General features: G+C 54.8%; 1 pseudogene; it reads right to left on the bottom strand.

The window, feature by feature from the left end:
• Positions 1–9,581: 9,581 nt before the first annotated feature.
• Positions 9,582–11,821, bottom strand: LOC149747071 (voltage-dependent calcium channel gamma-like subunit pseudogene; annotated as a pseudogene).
• Between the last annotated feature and the right edge of the window lie 1,271 nt (positions 11,822–13,092).

The following is a 13,092-nucleotide window of genomic DNA, read 5'->3' on the forward strand; positions in this document are numbered from 1 at the left end:
CGATGGCTTGGGGTTGCTTAAAATGATGAGGGTGGGTGGCGGTAGAGGTGAAACAGGACAGGCCATGAAAGGGTAAGGGCCACACGGAGGTTCATTATATCGTCCACTTCACTTTTGTATTATGGAAAATTTTTTCCATAATACAAAATCTAAAAAATATGCATACAGTATAAATGTATAATCTATAATAAAATGATATCTGTTTGTATTTGAACAGTGGTTCTTTTTCTTGAAAGAAGTCTTAAAGATCCTTTTTCTCTGTAAACATTTCTATGGGAACATTTAGGAAAGCGCTTTGGTTTCCTCTTAACAAGCATTTCCCCAGAGAGGAGGCGAACGGCCTTCACGAGCAGTCTGCAGCCCCAGCCGCAAGCCCAGCTCCAGAGACAGGAGGTCCCCTTCCACGCAGGATGACACCTGGGTCTCCAGGTCCTCAGCGGGGTCACTACCCACTTCTGTTGACCGGGTCATGACCTTCCACCCATCTGTACCTGGACCCCCCCACCTGCTAAAGGGGCCACGGTGAGCCCAGCCTCCCGCACGTTACGTGGAAGCTTCCTGGCCCAGAGGAAAAGATCAGGGATTACACAGGAGACTAGGTGCTCTGTGGGTCTGGGGGGCTGGCAGGGGTCTCTGGGCGGAGAAGAGGCTATGCGGGAGTGAAGGGGACAGCCCTGGGGGGGGGTCTGAAGGCGCAGCTTAGGGCCAGACCCCACCCAGGAACGTTCTCCCAGTGACGGTCCTCCCTGGAACAGGATCGTGACAGGAGGACCGCCCTGGGCACACCCGTCCCGAACAGAACTCCGGGAATGAGGGCGGCCGCGGCCTGCCCAGGTGAGGAAGACTGTGGGATGGTCAGTGTTGTTGAGGACAGCCTGGCTCCTTCCGGAAAACCCACCGGGAGAGAGTTCTCTCAGGCCTCTCCCTAGGGACTAGCCTGTTTTCATCTAAATCTTGAAACAGAGTGTGTTTCTGTCTTTGCTTTGGCTACTGGGAAGCTCCAAACCAAATTTATGACACACCTCTGCCACCTTCAGAAAATTTCATCACACTTGTTTTTGTGTATGAACTCAGTTTTGGCTTTATTTTCTTTATTCGCTGATCCAATCTACTTATTTTTTTGTCCTTTGTATGTTTTCCCTGAAAGCTGCATCATATTATTTTTGGAAGGAGATAGTTATGAGTAAATAAACAAATAACACTGTGAAGTTTGGGATTCATGTTAAAAGCCCCTTCTGTCCAAACAGGTTTACTATATTTTTTAACTTTACAACGTCTTGTTGTATTAGAAGGTAGGTGGTTTCTCCCCTCCCTTTGTTTTCTTTTTTTAAAGTTGGCTTTTATTTTTCGTAAATTGTGTATGTAATTGGTTTCAAAGAGTCAAATGTCTCTTGTCACAAAAAAAATAAAAGAAAAAACATTAAGCTCCTGACACCCCTGCCCCCATTTCCTGTTCCTCAGAGGCAACGACTTGCAACTCTCTTGACTGATTCTCAATTATATGCTGATGTTGCTACTTCTGAATTTTTCAGCTTGGGGCGGTTTCTATGGACTTCCCAGTGTGGAGATGAGGCTATCATTCTTTCGCACAGCCTTCCACCTCCCGCCCACGCCCCCACTACGCTCGTCTTCCTGTCCTACTCCTTGATGGCTGAGCCCGAGCCCTCTGCGGTTACATTATTTTTACTCTAATTACTGAGACTTGTGTGCTGGGTCACGCAGCTGCGTCAGCTGGGTAGTGTTTTTTGAATTGGCCCTTGGCTCATTCCAGGTAAGCTCCAGACTGTGACTTTACGGTGGGAAGAGGTGTTCTCTCTCCTCAGAGAAGAATGGAGAGGCCGAAAGCCAGATCTTCCCGGAGGCAGAGGGATGCCTCATTTGGCAGAGACCCAAGAGACACAGGGGCAGGACCTCACCGTGCTGCGTGACCCTCAGTGGGACCCAAGTTCCCCACCCGTCACATGGCGGTGGGAGATGCAAGTAAGGAGAGAGAGACTGACTCCAGGGAAGACGAAGGGGACATAAGCCAGCACACACGATCACGCAAGTCTCAGTAATTAGAGTAAAAATAATGTAACCGCAGAGGGCTCGGGCTCAGCCATCAAGGAGTAGGACAGGAAGACGAGCGTAGTGGGGGCGTGGGCGGGAGGTGGAAGGCTGTGCGAAAGAATGATAGCCTCATCTCCACACTGGGAAGTCCATAGAAACCGCCCCAAGCTGAAAAATTCAGAAGTAGCAACATCAGCATATAATTGAGAATCAGTCAAGAGAGTTGCAAGTCGTTGCCTCTGAGGAACAGGAAATGGGGGCAGGGGTGTCAGGAGCTTAATGTTTTTTCTTTTATTTTTTTTGTGACAAGAGACATTTGACTCTTTGAAACCAATTACATACACAATTTACGAAAAATAAAAGCCAACTTTAAAAAAAGAAAACAAAGGGAGGGGAGAAACCACCTACCTTCTAATACAACAAGACGTTGTAAAGTTAAAAAATATAGTAAACCTGTTTGGACAGAAGGGGCTTTTAACATGAATCCCAAACTTCACAGTGTTATTTGTTTATTTACTCATAACTATCTCCTTCCAAAAATAATATGATGCAGCTTTCAGGGAAAACATACAAAGGACAAAAAAATAAGTAGATTGGATCAGCGAATAAAGAAAATAAAGCCAAAACTGAGTTCATACACAAAAACAAGTGTGATGAAATTTTCTGAAGGTGGCAGAGGTGTGTCATAAATTTGGTTTGGAGCTTCCCAGTAGCCAAAGCAAAGACAGAAACACACTCTGTTTCAAGATTTAGATGAAAACAGGCTAGTCCCTAGGGAGAGGCCTGAGAGAACTCTCTCCCGGTGGGTTTTCCGGAAGGAGCCAGGCTGTCCTCAACAACACTGACCATCCCACAGTCTTCCTCACCTGGGCAGGCCGCGGCCGCCCTCATTCCCGGAGTTCTGTTCGGGACGGGTGTGCCCAGGGCGGTCCTCCTGTCACGATCCTGTTCCAGGGAGGACCGTCACTGGGAGAACGTTCCTGGGTGGGGTCTGGCCCTAAGCTGCGCCTTCAGACCCCCCCCCAGGGCTGTCCCCTTCACTCCCGCATAGCCTCTTCTCCGCCCAGAGACCCCTGCCAGCCCCCCAGACCCACAGAGCACCTAGTCTCCTGTGTAATCCCTGATCTTTTCCTCTGGGCCAGGAAGCTTCCACGTAACGTGCGGGAGGCTGGGCTCACCGTGGCCCCTTTAGCAGGTGGGGGGGTCCAGGTACAGATGGGTGGAAGGTCATGACCCGGTCAACAGAAGTGGGTAGTGACCCCGCTGAGGACCTGGAGACCCAGGTGTCATCCTGCGTGGAAGGGGACCTCCTGTCTCTGGAGCTGGGCTTGCGGCTGGGGCTGCAGACTGCTCGTGAAGGCCGTTCGCCTCCTCTCTGGGGAAATGCTTGTTAAGAGGAAACCAAAGCGCTTTCCTAAATGTTCCCATAGAAATGTTTACAGAGAAAAAGGATCTTTAAGACTTCTTTCAAGAAAAAGAACCACTGTTCAAATACAAACAGATATCATTTTATTATAGATTATACATTTATACTGTATGCATATTTTTTAGATTTTGTATTATGGAAAAAATTTTCCATAATACAAAAGTGAAGTGGACGATATAATGAACCTCCGTGTGGCCCTTACCCTTTCATGGCCTGTCCTGTTTCACCTCTACCGCCACCCACCCTCATCATTTTAAGCAACCCCAAGCCATCGTTGTATTTCAAATGTAAATATTTTAGCATGTATTTCTAAAAGACGAGAGCTTAAAGAACACACACAGAACCATAATGCCATGATCACTGTCATATATTTCTAAAAACGAAAGTTTATTAGCTCCTCCTAATTGTAGAAATACTTGCTTATTGAGGAAAATTTGGAAAATAAGAAAAAGAAAAAGGAAAATCCATCCATAATCTCATAACCCGATATAATGACCTCTGCTAAAATGTCAGTGTGTTTACTTCTGTCTCTTTTCTATCCAAGAAGACACACACACGTACACACACATGTACACACACAAAATTGAGATCGGGATGTGTGGTTTTATATCCTCCTTGTTCTGTTTACTTCTTTATCATTCCATCATGAACGTTTTCTCCAGATCATTAAAATTCTTCAAAGATTGCATATTCTTTATTATTTTTTTTTAAATTTCTTTTTGGCTGCGTTGGGTCTTTGTTGCTGCTCACGGGCTTCCTCTAGTTGCTGTGAGCGGGGGCTACTCTTCGTTGCGGTGCACAGGCTTATTGCTATGGCTTCTCTTGTTGCAGAGCCAGACAAGTCCAAGACTGCATATTCTTAATGATTGTATACAAACCGTGGAATTTCTGAAGCTTGCTGGCTGAGGCAGGCTGCGCTCTGCATACCTGGGGCACGACTAACCAGCCCTCACCCAGGGCTGCCCCCACCTCAACAGTGAGACTGTGTCTCCGGACCTTTGAAGCTGGGGCAGCCCTAGTCCAGTGAGGTGGCAGCAGCCTGACCACCAGCTCCCGGCCTGCCGACCCGGGACTCAGTCCCTAACCTGTGAAGCAGGGGTCCTCCCCACCCACATCCTAGAGCTCTGCAAGGATTGAGTGAAGCACCTGGAAACCAGAAGCCCAAAATTACACAGGCTAAGCTGCGCCCCAAACCCAGCTCTCGTTTATTTCAAAGCCCGACTTTCACACCCTCTGACAACGGCTCCTAATCAATGGTGCCCCTTTGAACCATCTTTCAGAGCTGCTGATGGTCTCACCCCAGACATTTGGAGTTGGGGCACAGAGTGCACCCTGGGGCAGAGCTCCCAGGTGATTCTAACGTGTGGCAAAACGTGAAAACCGCTACCTTGAGTCCGTGTTCCTGCCCCACTCCCGTGGTCCCCATTCCATGTGGCATCAACCACACCTGAGACTCTTAGAGCAGATCCTTCTAGTTTGTAACTCTTGTTAAAACACCAGGACTGGTTAAGAATCCACCTGCCAATGTAGGAGTCACGGGTTCGAGCCCTGGTCCGGGAAGATCCCACATGCTGCGGAGCAACTAAGCCCGTGCGCCACAACTACTGAGCCCGAGTGCCACAACTACTGAAGCCCGTGCGCCTAGAGCCCATGCTCCGCAACAAGAGAAGCGACAGCAATGAGAAGCCCACGCACCACAACAAGACCCAATGTGGGCAAAAATTTAAAAAAACTAAATTAAAACACAAAACAAAAAACCACCAGGACTCCTGAGCAGTCGCGTGGATGAAGCGCACCATAAACAGGCTGGTTTATCCCTCTCTGGGGTCCTGTCCATGTCCTAAGTAGCTAGGGGCGGGCCTGGCTGGCACTGGGGGGAGGGACTGTGGCACCCAGGCCTCTGTGGGGAGCCTGAGGGCAGGGGCTTGTTAGGAAGGACAGGCTGGCCCTCGGAGGGCCCTGAAGTGAGCAGGGCATCCGGACTGTGAGACCCTGCTCACAGCTCACGGTTCCACGCAAACCTCGTCGGCTCAGATCCTGCATCTCAGCCCGCAGCCCTGCCTGGCAGGCTCCACGCCAGGATTCCGGGGGTGCCACTGGGAAGAGAGGAGCTCCGGATGCTAGGGTGGGAGGGTCCTGTTAGGCACAGATCCCCGCCATCCCAGGGAACCTAAAGCATACGTAGCCCTGAGGTCTCTGACCTGGACATGAGGGGCCTCATGCCCCACTGTTGGCTGGCCGGTACCTGCCTGCGGACTGCACGCCGGCTGTTCTGACCACATGGCTACACGTCTGTCTTTCAACTTGATTAGCTGGCCCTGTGTAAACCTCTCCAGATTTCCAGCTGTCTTGCAGATGAGCCCACCCAGGCCCAGGGGCTCCCATGGGCTGCCCCACCCGCTGAGCTCGGGGCGGATGGGCATGGCTCGGGTGCCATTGCTCCTGCCTCTCCCAGATGGCCCGCCTCACCGGTGACCTGCCTGGTCCCTGTGGCCTGCACTTAATGTAACTGACACCACCCTGGTGCAGGGGCCCTCCCTGGACACGGGGGCGGTCCTTGCCCCCAAGGGTGTCAGTCTGTGGGTGATGCCAGCACAGCTAGGGGCACTGAGGGCCGGGAGAGGAAGCCTCCACTTCCCCTGGAGGGGTAGAGGCGCGGGGAGGCTCTGCAACAGCTGTGGGGAGCAGTGAGCTTGGGGCTGGTGATGAGAGGACCCCAGGCGGGTAGGAGGCTGGGTGCTGGGCCCGCACTCATCCCGTTGCCCTGCTTCTTCCGCGGGGTCTGGTGGTGACCGTTCTCTACTGCTTCCTCAATGGGGAGGTGAGTGTCCTGGGCTGCCCGGCTGCAGGGGAGCTCCCTCACAGCCGTACCTGGAAGGGGTGGTGGGGAGTGGGGTGTGGTGTTGGTGGGGGAGGCCGGGCCCTCCTGGCTTGGGCCTGTCTTCCGGGAGTCTGGGCTCACCTCCTGGGGGCCCCAGGATCGCCTGCAGCCCTTGTTAAAACAACTGCTGGGTCCTACCCTGTTTCTAAACCAGCAAAAATAGGTCCCGGCAGTCCGGGCTGGAGGCTGAGAACGTCTTAACTAGCACTCCAGGTGATTCTTATCCTTGGGCACGTTCAGGAAATGGGGGCAAGTGCAGGCGCCCCAGCCCTAACCGAGGCTGATGACTGTCCGCTTGCTCGATGGGTGACGCCGGTCACTGCCCTGCTCTGGGCCTCAGGCCTCTCACCTGTAAAATGAGTGACTCAGGTGAAATGTTTGCTGCTCCGTCCTCTGAGACCTCCAAAGAGTGTGACTCCTGGCAGGGCGGGGGGCTGCGCCCTTAGCTTGAGGTCTCCGCCCTGCCCAGGGCACCGCCGGGACGGGAGGCTCCTGGCACAGAGGCTACGCTGTTGACGTTAGTTAGATGCGGTGTTGCCCCGCTTGGATGGGAGTCGAGATGGTAAATCTATGAGCGGCCTGCAGGAGGGGGAGGCATGCCCGCTGGGCAGACGTGGCAGAGCCCGAACGAGGCCCCAGGGGAGCAGGACCCTGGGCAAGGGTCATCTTTCCCTCCGGGTGACGGCTGGTCTCTGGGGGCAGGTGCCGCTGGAGGTTCAGAAGAAGTGGCGGCAGTGGCACCTGCGTGAGTTCCCACTGCACCCGGTGGCCCTCGGCTCCTTCAGCAGCGGCACCAAGGCCAGCCCCTCGGAGCAGAGCCGGGGTACCTGCAGGACCAGTGTCATCTGAGGCTGGAGCAGGGCCACCCAGACAGGCCAAGATGGGTCCTGAGGTCCGACTGCTGCCCATCTTCCTGCCAGATGCTGTGTGATCGCTCCTGTGACTATAACACCCCTCCTCCGGGCCTGGGGGCGGGGGCGTGGTGGTAATTCCTCAGAACCGAAGGGACCTGGGGCAGGAAGAGGGCCTGGGATTTGGGTCTGTTGAGTTTTCTGGGAAGACTTCAGGGGTCCCAGGAGGGGGCAGGGGAATAAACGGTAACTGGGATGAGACTTGGTATTTGTCAGCCCTGTTGCCCTTGAGCCTCAAGGTGAAGGATGCTGTCCCCAACGACTTGCTGGAGGACGGGGCTTCCGTGATCCCCCTGCTCCAGTTTTCAGGGACCAGCTTAGCAGAAGTTGAGGCCCTTGGCCCTAGGTGGACCCTCCCCACCCCTCGCTGCAACTCACCCACCCAGTAGCTCTTCCCCCAGAGCCTTCTGACAACCAGGTCACAGGGAGCCCAGGAGAGCCCCAGCCCTTTCAGTCGCCCTAGCATGGGATGAGGCACCTGTTCTTCCTGCTTTCAGCTAAGTTATCTGCAGTACAGCAGGAAATGGGGCAGAATCCCATTAGACAGAAGAGAAACTGGTTCACCAAGGTCCTGTGACTTGACCAAGATACTCAGCAGGGAAGTGGCAGCTCGGTCCAGGGCTTCTGGTTTCAAATCCCCAGGCTCCAAGGCTGTCTGTCTCCCCTGCTCCTGGGCAAGGGCGGACAGGGCCCTGTCTCCCCGCCCTACTGGGGACTTTAAGTCTCACCCTTTACTCTGAATCTCAGTTCCCTCAATTATTAGCACTCCTTCCCTGCCAGCCATGTGAGGGTTAAAGGACAAAATATTTGAACCCTTTTACAAAACAAAGCCTGCATGCTCAGGGGAGGGGCTTTTTTTTTTTGCGGTACATGGGCCTTTCACTGTTGTGGTCTCTCCCGTCCGGAGCACAGGCTCCAGACGTGCAGGCTCCGGATGTGCAGGCCCAGCGGCCACGGCTCACGCGCCCAGCCGCTCCGCGGCACGTGGGATCCTCCTAGACCGGGGCACGAACCCGTGTCCCCTGCATCGGCAGGCAGACCCCCAACCGCTGCGCCACCAGGGAAGCCCAAGGGGGAGAGCATTCTTGACAGAAGCAGAGGTGACCCTCCCCGTGGCTAAAGAGGGCATCTTGCTGGTAGGTGGGCCCAGCTCGAGTTCTGGCTTTGGGTGACCCTGGACAAGTGGCCCTGGCCCCCAACTTCTGCATCTCACCCCTGAAGACAAGGTCACCCCCTTTGCATCTTATAGTCTGCTACTGGGGTGAGAAGGCCAGATACCCATTTTCCAGGGCTCTCTCCAGGGACCTTCATGGACTCTGTACATCTTGGAATCAAAAAGTTAAAAAAAAAAAATCACAGGAGAGGTAGAGGCACCCAGTCCAGCCCAGAAAGAGGACCTGGCAGGGCAGAGACCAAAACCCCATGCAATCCGTGGCAGCCAGAATGAACCAGGAAAGGCCTGAATTCATCAGGTGGGGGAGGGGCACGGGGCTAGTGTTGAATGAAATGGGCTGAGGGCAAAAACCCACCTACTGGGCAGAAAAGGGACCGGAAAGAGGCCAGTTTGGTGCACAGAAGTGTAAAGTGGCCAGCAAGGGTGGAAATCTCCACCGGTTCCTGGTCCCCTCCACCTGCAGGCCTCTGCATCCAGGGTGGTTGTTAATCATTACCTGAGGTCGGGCCAGTCCCCAGTACCCCCTGGAGTCCAGCAGCTCCAGATACGTGCCCTTTGAAGTGTGCTCTAGGATAAAAATGGTACCCTGAGGCTGTCTGGCCCTTACCAAAGATGGATTGCCCACGCTTACCAAGCCAGGCGGGCCCTCCTGGAAGGGCTTCAGGCGGGATTGACAGGGGGAGTCCCGAGGCACCGCCAGCTGCTGGAAGCTGGGGTTATCCAGGGATTACGGGGTCCCCCCGACAAAGGGCAGGGCTCAAATAAAGTCAAACGGTCTGAAAAGCTTCTGCACCCCAGCAGCTGCCTCCCTGACGTGACCAAAGCTAAAGCAGGGAATCTGCACGAGGCCCTTTGAGCTGGTGAAGCAAGTCCTCGGCACTGACTGGACACCCTTCGCTGACAGGCGATTCACTCTTAGCAAGCCCGGGGGCCTCAGGGGCCCTGCAGCCCATATCCCAGCAGAGTCAACAAAACAGGCGTGAAATGTACTTGGCTGTGCAGCCAGCCTGAGCACCGGTTACCTGAGCTGCTTCCACATCTATTCCCATCCCAGGAAGGACTCAAGAATAGGTTTTAAAATGTTTCTTCTTGTGAAGTCAACATCCTAATAACGTGGCTAAGCTGGTGCAGCTGGTGGCTCGGAGGCACCCACCTGGCCTCTGGGCTGCAAAGGCCACTGGCCCGACCACCCCAAGGCCAAGAGGCGGCAGTTCGAATGTCACATGTTGGAGAAGTCCCATCTTGACCACACTTTCTGGTAGAACTCAGTGCCCTCGCAGGGGGGCCTAAAATTTTGCAGGCAGGCCCCAGGGGTACGTGACGCTGTCAGTCCGGCTGATGCTGTTGATGTGGAGGCCGCTGATGGCGTTCAGGAAGAAGAGGAAGGAGGCCGTGTATTCGCTCCAGAACGTCAGGCTGAGGCCCATGAGCGTGACCTCGTTCCTAAGGAGAGTCAGGAAGCTCAGGAGGCCCCCGAAGGAGAGGATGGACGCGAGGAGGAAGAGGGCGGAGCCCACGGCCCACTTGTGCCACGAGTGGGCGTCCTCGGACACCTGGGACACCATGAGGAGCTCCAGGCCAAAGATGGCGACCACCACGGCCAAGGTGGCCACGCTGCGGGCCACAGCCATGCCCGAGGCTAGCCCGGGCACGTGGGCCTGCCTCAGGTCTCGGAGGCAGTGCAGCTCAGCCTGGTTGGAGGTGGTGCAGAAGTGCCACAGCCCGAAGAGACGGTCGTCGACCAGGAGCCAGTGGCCATCGCAGATGGAGAGGGAGGAGAGGACCACGGCCAGGGAGGCACACAAGATGATGAGGGCCCGGATGGAGGGTTCAAAGAAGGGCCGGCGGGGCCTCCTTTGGGCCAGCAGCTTCTGGGCCTGGAAGACAGCACGGGGCAGCATGAGGGAGGGCCCCCGCCACAGCCCACCAGCCTCCTCAGGGAAGACCCAGAGCACACCTTGTAGCTTCCGACAGCCACGGTTTCTGCTTCGGTCTCCCAGGATGCCCGGGAAGCCCACCTTAGTCACAGCACAGACCCACCTCCTGGTGGGGCGGGGGGGACCCTCCTCCCATCCTACCTGTTCCGCATCCGTCCTCCATTCGAGACCTATAAGCATTGCCTGTGGATCTAGTTATTCACTGGGCAAAGAGTTCCCTGACCTTTCTTTAATGATCTTTATAATGCGTAAGAAACCCAATTGTATTGACAGGCAAATCTTGGTCCATTCTGAAGTCAGCAAACCTGTCTGGCTTGGCAGATGTGACCTTGAGCTAGCAGCCAGCCTTGGTTTCTTTGTATGCAAAACAAGAATACTGCACTAGACATTATTAGCACACCAGTGAAGGTTACACAGCTCCCTCTTCTGGCCCCTGGTCTTCCCCAGCTTCATTCTAATCTGCACCCAGCTTTTTCTGCACTTTTCTTCAGTGCGCAGTGATGTTTGCACTTTGCCCTTCAGTCTGGCTCAGCCTGTACTCCGCCCAGGACATGGCACCGCTGTCTGTTCTAGAAGCTTCTGGGCGGGGGAGTCCCCGAGGCTCCCCTTCAGCCTATGGTTTCGGCCCCACAAAAGTACACCCAATCCTCTCTCCTGACAAGCTGGGCCAAGCGTCCAGTGAGGTGTCCCTTCTCACAGCCCCGGGACACCCCCAAGCCACCGTCCCCAACCCCCAACCCGGAAGCAAAAGGAATGCTTCAAAGGGTAAAACTCCTTAGACGGCCCACAAGCCCTCCCAGGGCATCCTCCCGGCCACCTCGCATGCCTAGGACAAGCCTAGAACTTCCCTCCTCACACCTACTGGTCCCTCCACCTGAGAGGCTCTTCTCCCGGCTGCCCCCCTTTCTCCATTCTTCATGTCTCAGCTGAAACATCGCCTCCTGGGAGAGGTCTGTCCTGCCCACTCAACCCAGAACGGACCCCTCCGGTCACTCTCCGTCAGGAACCGTTCTGACAAGTTTTCCATTCCTGTCTGATTCATAGTGGGAGGGCAGGACCGTGTCCCCAGCACCCGGTGCCAGTGCCGTGCTCAAGAGCCACGAGGCCGAGTTTGCAGCCGCTGTCACTTCCATCTGAAGCTCCCTTTAAACCATCTCCTGCCCAGTCATAACTTACGCCCTTTACAGTGTGTGTGGAAGCAGCCCAGGTCACGCCCCAGTTTGGGAGGTAAGCAAAGCACACAGCTCATGCGTGACGGTCACTGCTGGGAAGCAAACCGAAAGGGGACTCTGGGGGTGAGCCCTATGCCACGTGCAAGTGGAGGCTTCCAGAGGCGGTCTGGGCCACCCCTCTCGGTGAGGGGCAGAAAACAGAGCCAAGCTCCCGGGAGGCCCCGGGATCCTCATGGATCCGGCTTGCTTTCAGCACGTCTGCCTAGTTAGGGTCCTGTCTCACTCTTAAACCTGAGTCTGGTGGAGTAGGTGCTCCATGGCGGGCGGGTGGGGGGGCGACGGGGCGGGGTATGTAAAAAGGGAAACTGTCACACACAGGTCAGGGGACCAGCCCAAGAGCATTCACCGAGATCACAGTAAAGCCTGGCACAGCTGCCCGACAACTGTATCATGTGTAGTGGGGGGGGGGGATGCACACAGCCGGTGAGTACCCACTGGGGCCTTCGTGGGAGGGGCTCAGTACGTGGTGAGAAGGGCTGGAGTGGCCAGAGGGACGCCCAAGGGCTCGGGACCCGACTCAGACCAGAGGCAAAGGCAGTCGGGGGCGCTGTAAAGAACACTCAGGCGGGGAGTCTGGGCTCTGGTTCTCAAACCGCATCCCCTTGTCTCCTTGAGGCCTCCAGGTGCTAAAGCAGGGGGCAGGGGGTCAGCACCCGGCCCCTCACTTCAACCACAACAGGTCCCTCTTACCTGCTGGAGCCACTGGGAATCTAAGAGTCTGTACTGGATTTCATTAGGAAAGAACGGCTCTACTAAGAAACAAACCAAGGGAACTTTGAAATCTCTGTGACTACAAACCATAAAGGTGTTTGTCTTTGCGAGGTTTCTTAACCTCCTTGACCCTTATTTTCTCATCTACCGTTCCGTAGTTACATTTTGTAGCAGGAGTTAGTGATCCCTGCAGGAAAGAGTAGCCATGAAGGCACCCGGAGGTTATAACTCCCTACAGGTTGATAAATTTCTAGGATGGGAAAACCCCAGACGCAGGCAACAAGTCACAAGAATGCAGCACCCAGAGGCCTTTTGACCTCAGACATCACGCTGTCTGGAGAAACAGCACATGCCATCCTACCCTCAGCCCCACCTGTCCTGCACACACAGTGAACTTTAATCTCCAGGCCCTCAGACATCACACTGGGATCAGGAAAAGACAGCTGACATCAGGTCATTTTCCCCCTCCCACCCCAAAGGAGGGCATCATTCAAACTCTGACACCAGTAAAACTCCCAAGGATTAAGTGAGATCATGTATATAAAGGTGCCCAGCACAGAAGCAGTTCCTGATTAATATTCGTAACAGTAATAAGGTAACTCGGGAGTCCTCCTTCCTCACCACTGCCCCACACCCGGGCTGCCAGCACCTCTGTGAACTTCCAGTGATCCAGGGCCTGAAATCCTCTCCCGGAGGGCAGCTGGGCAGCAGCGTGGTCAGTGGAAGGTCCGTGGACCGGAGGGTATGAGGGCAGTCTAGCCCTGCCCCTGA

The sequence above is a fragment of the Delphinapterus leucas genome, chromosome 16 (genome assembly GCF_059928025.1).
Source record: "Delphinapterus leucas isolate spDelLeu-1000000601 "Yukka" chromosome 16, BTC_Dleu_Yukka2, whole genome shotgun sequence".
In the NCBI taxonomy this organism is placed as follows: domain Eukaryota; kingdom Metazoa; phylum Chordata; class Mammalia; order Artiodactyla; family Monodontidae; genus Delphinapterus; species Delphinapterus leucas.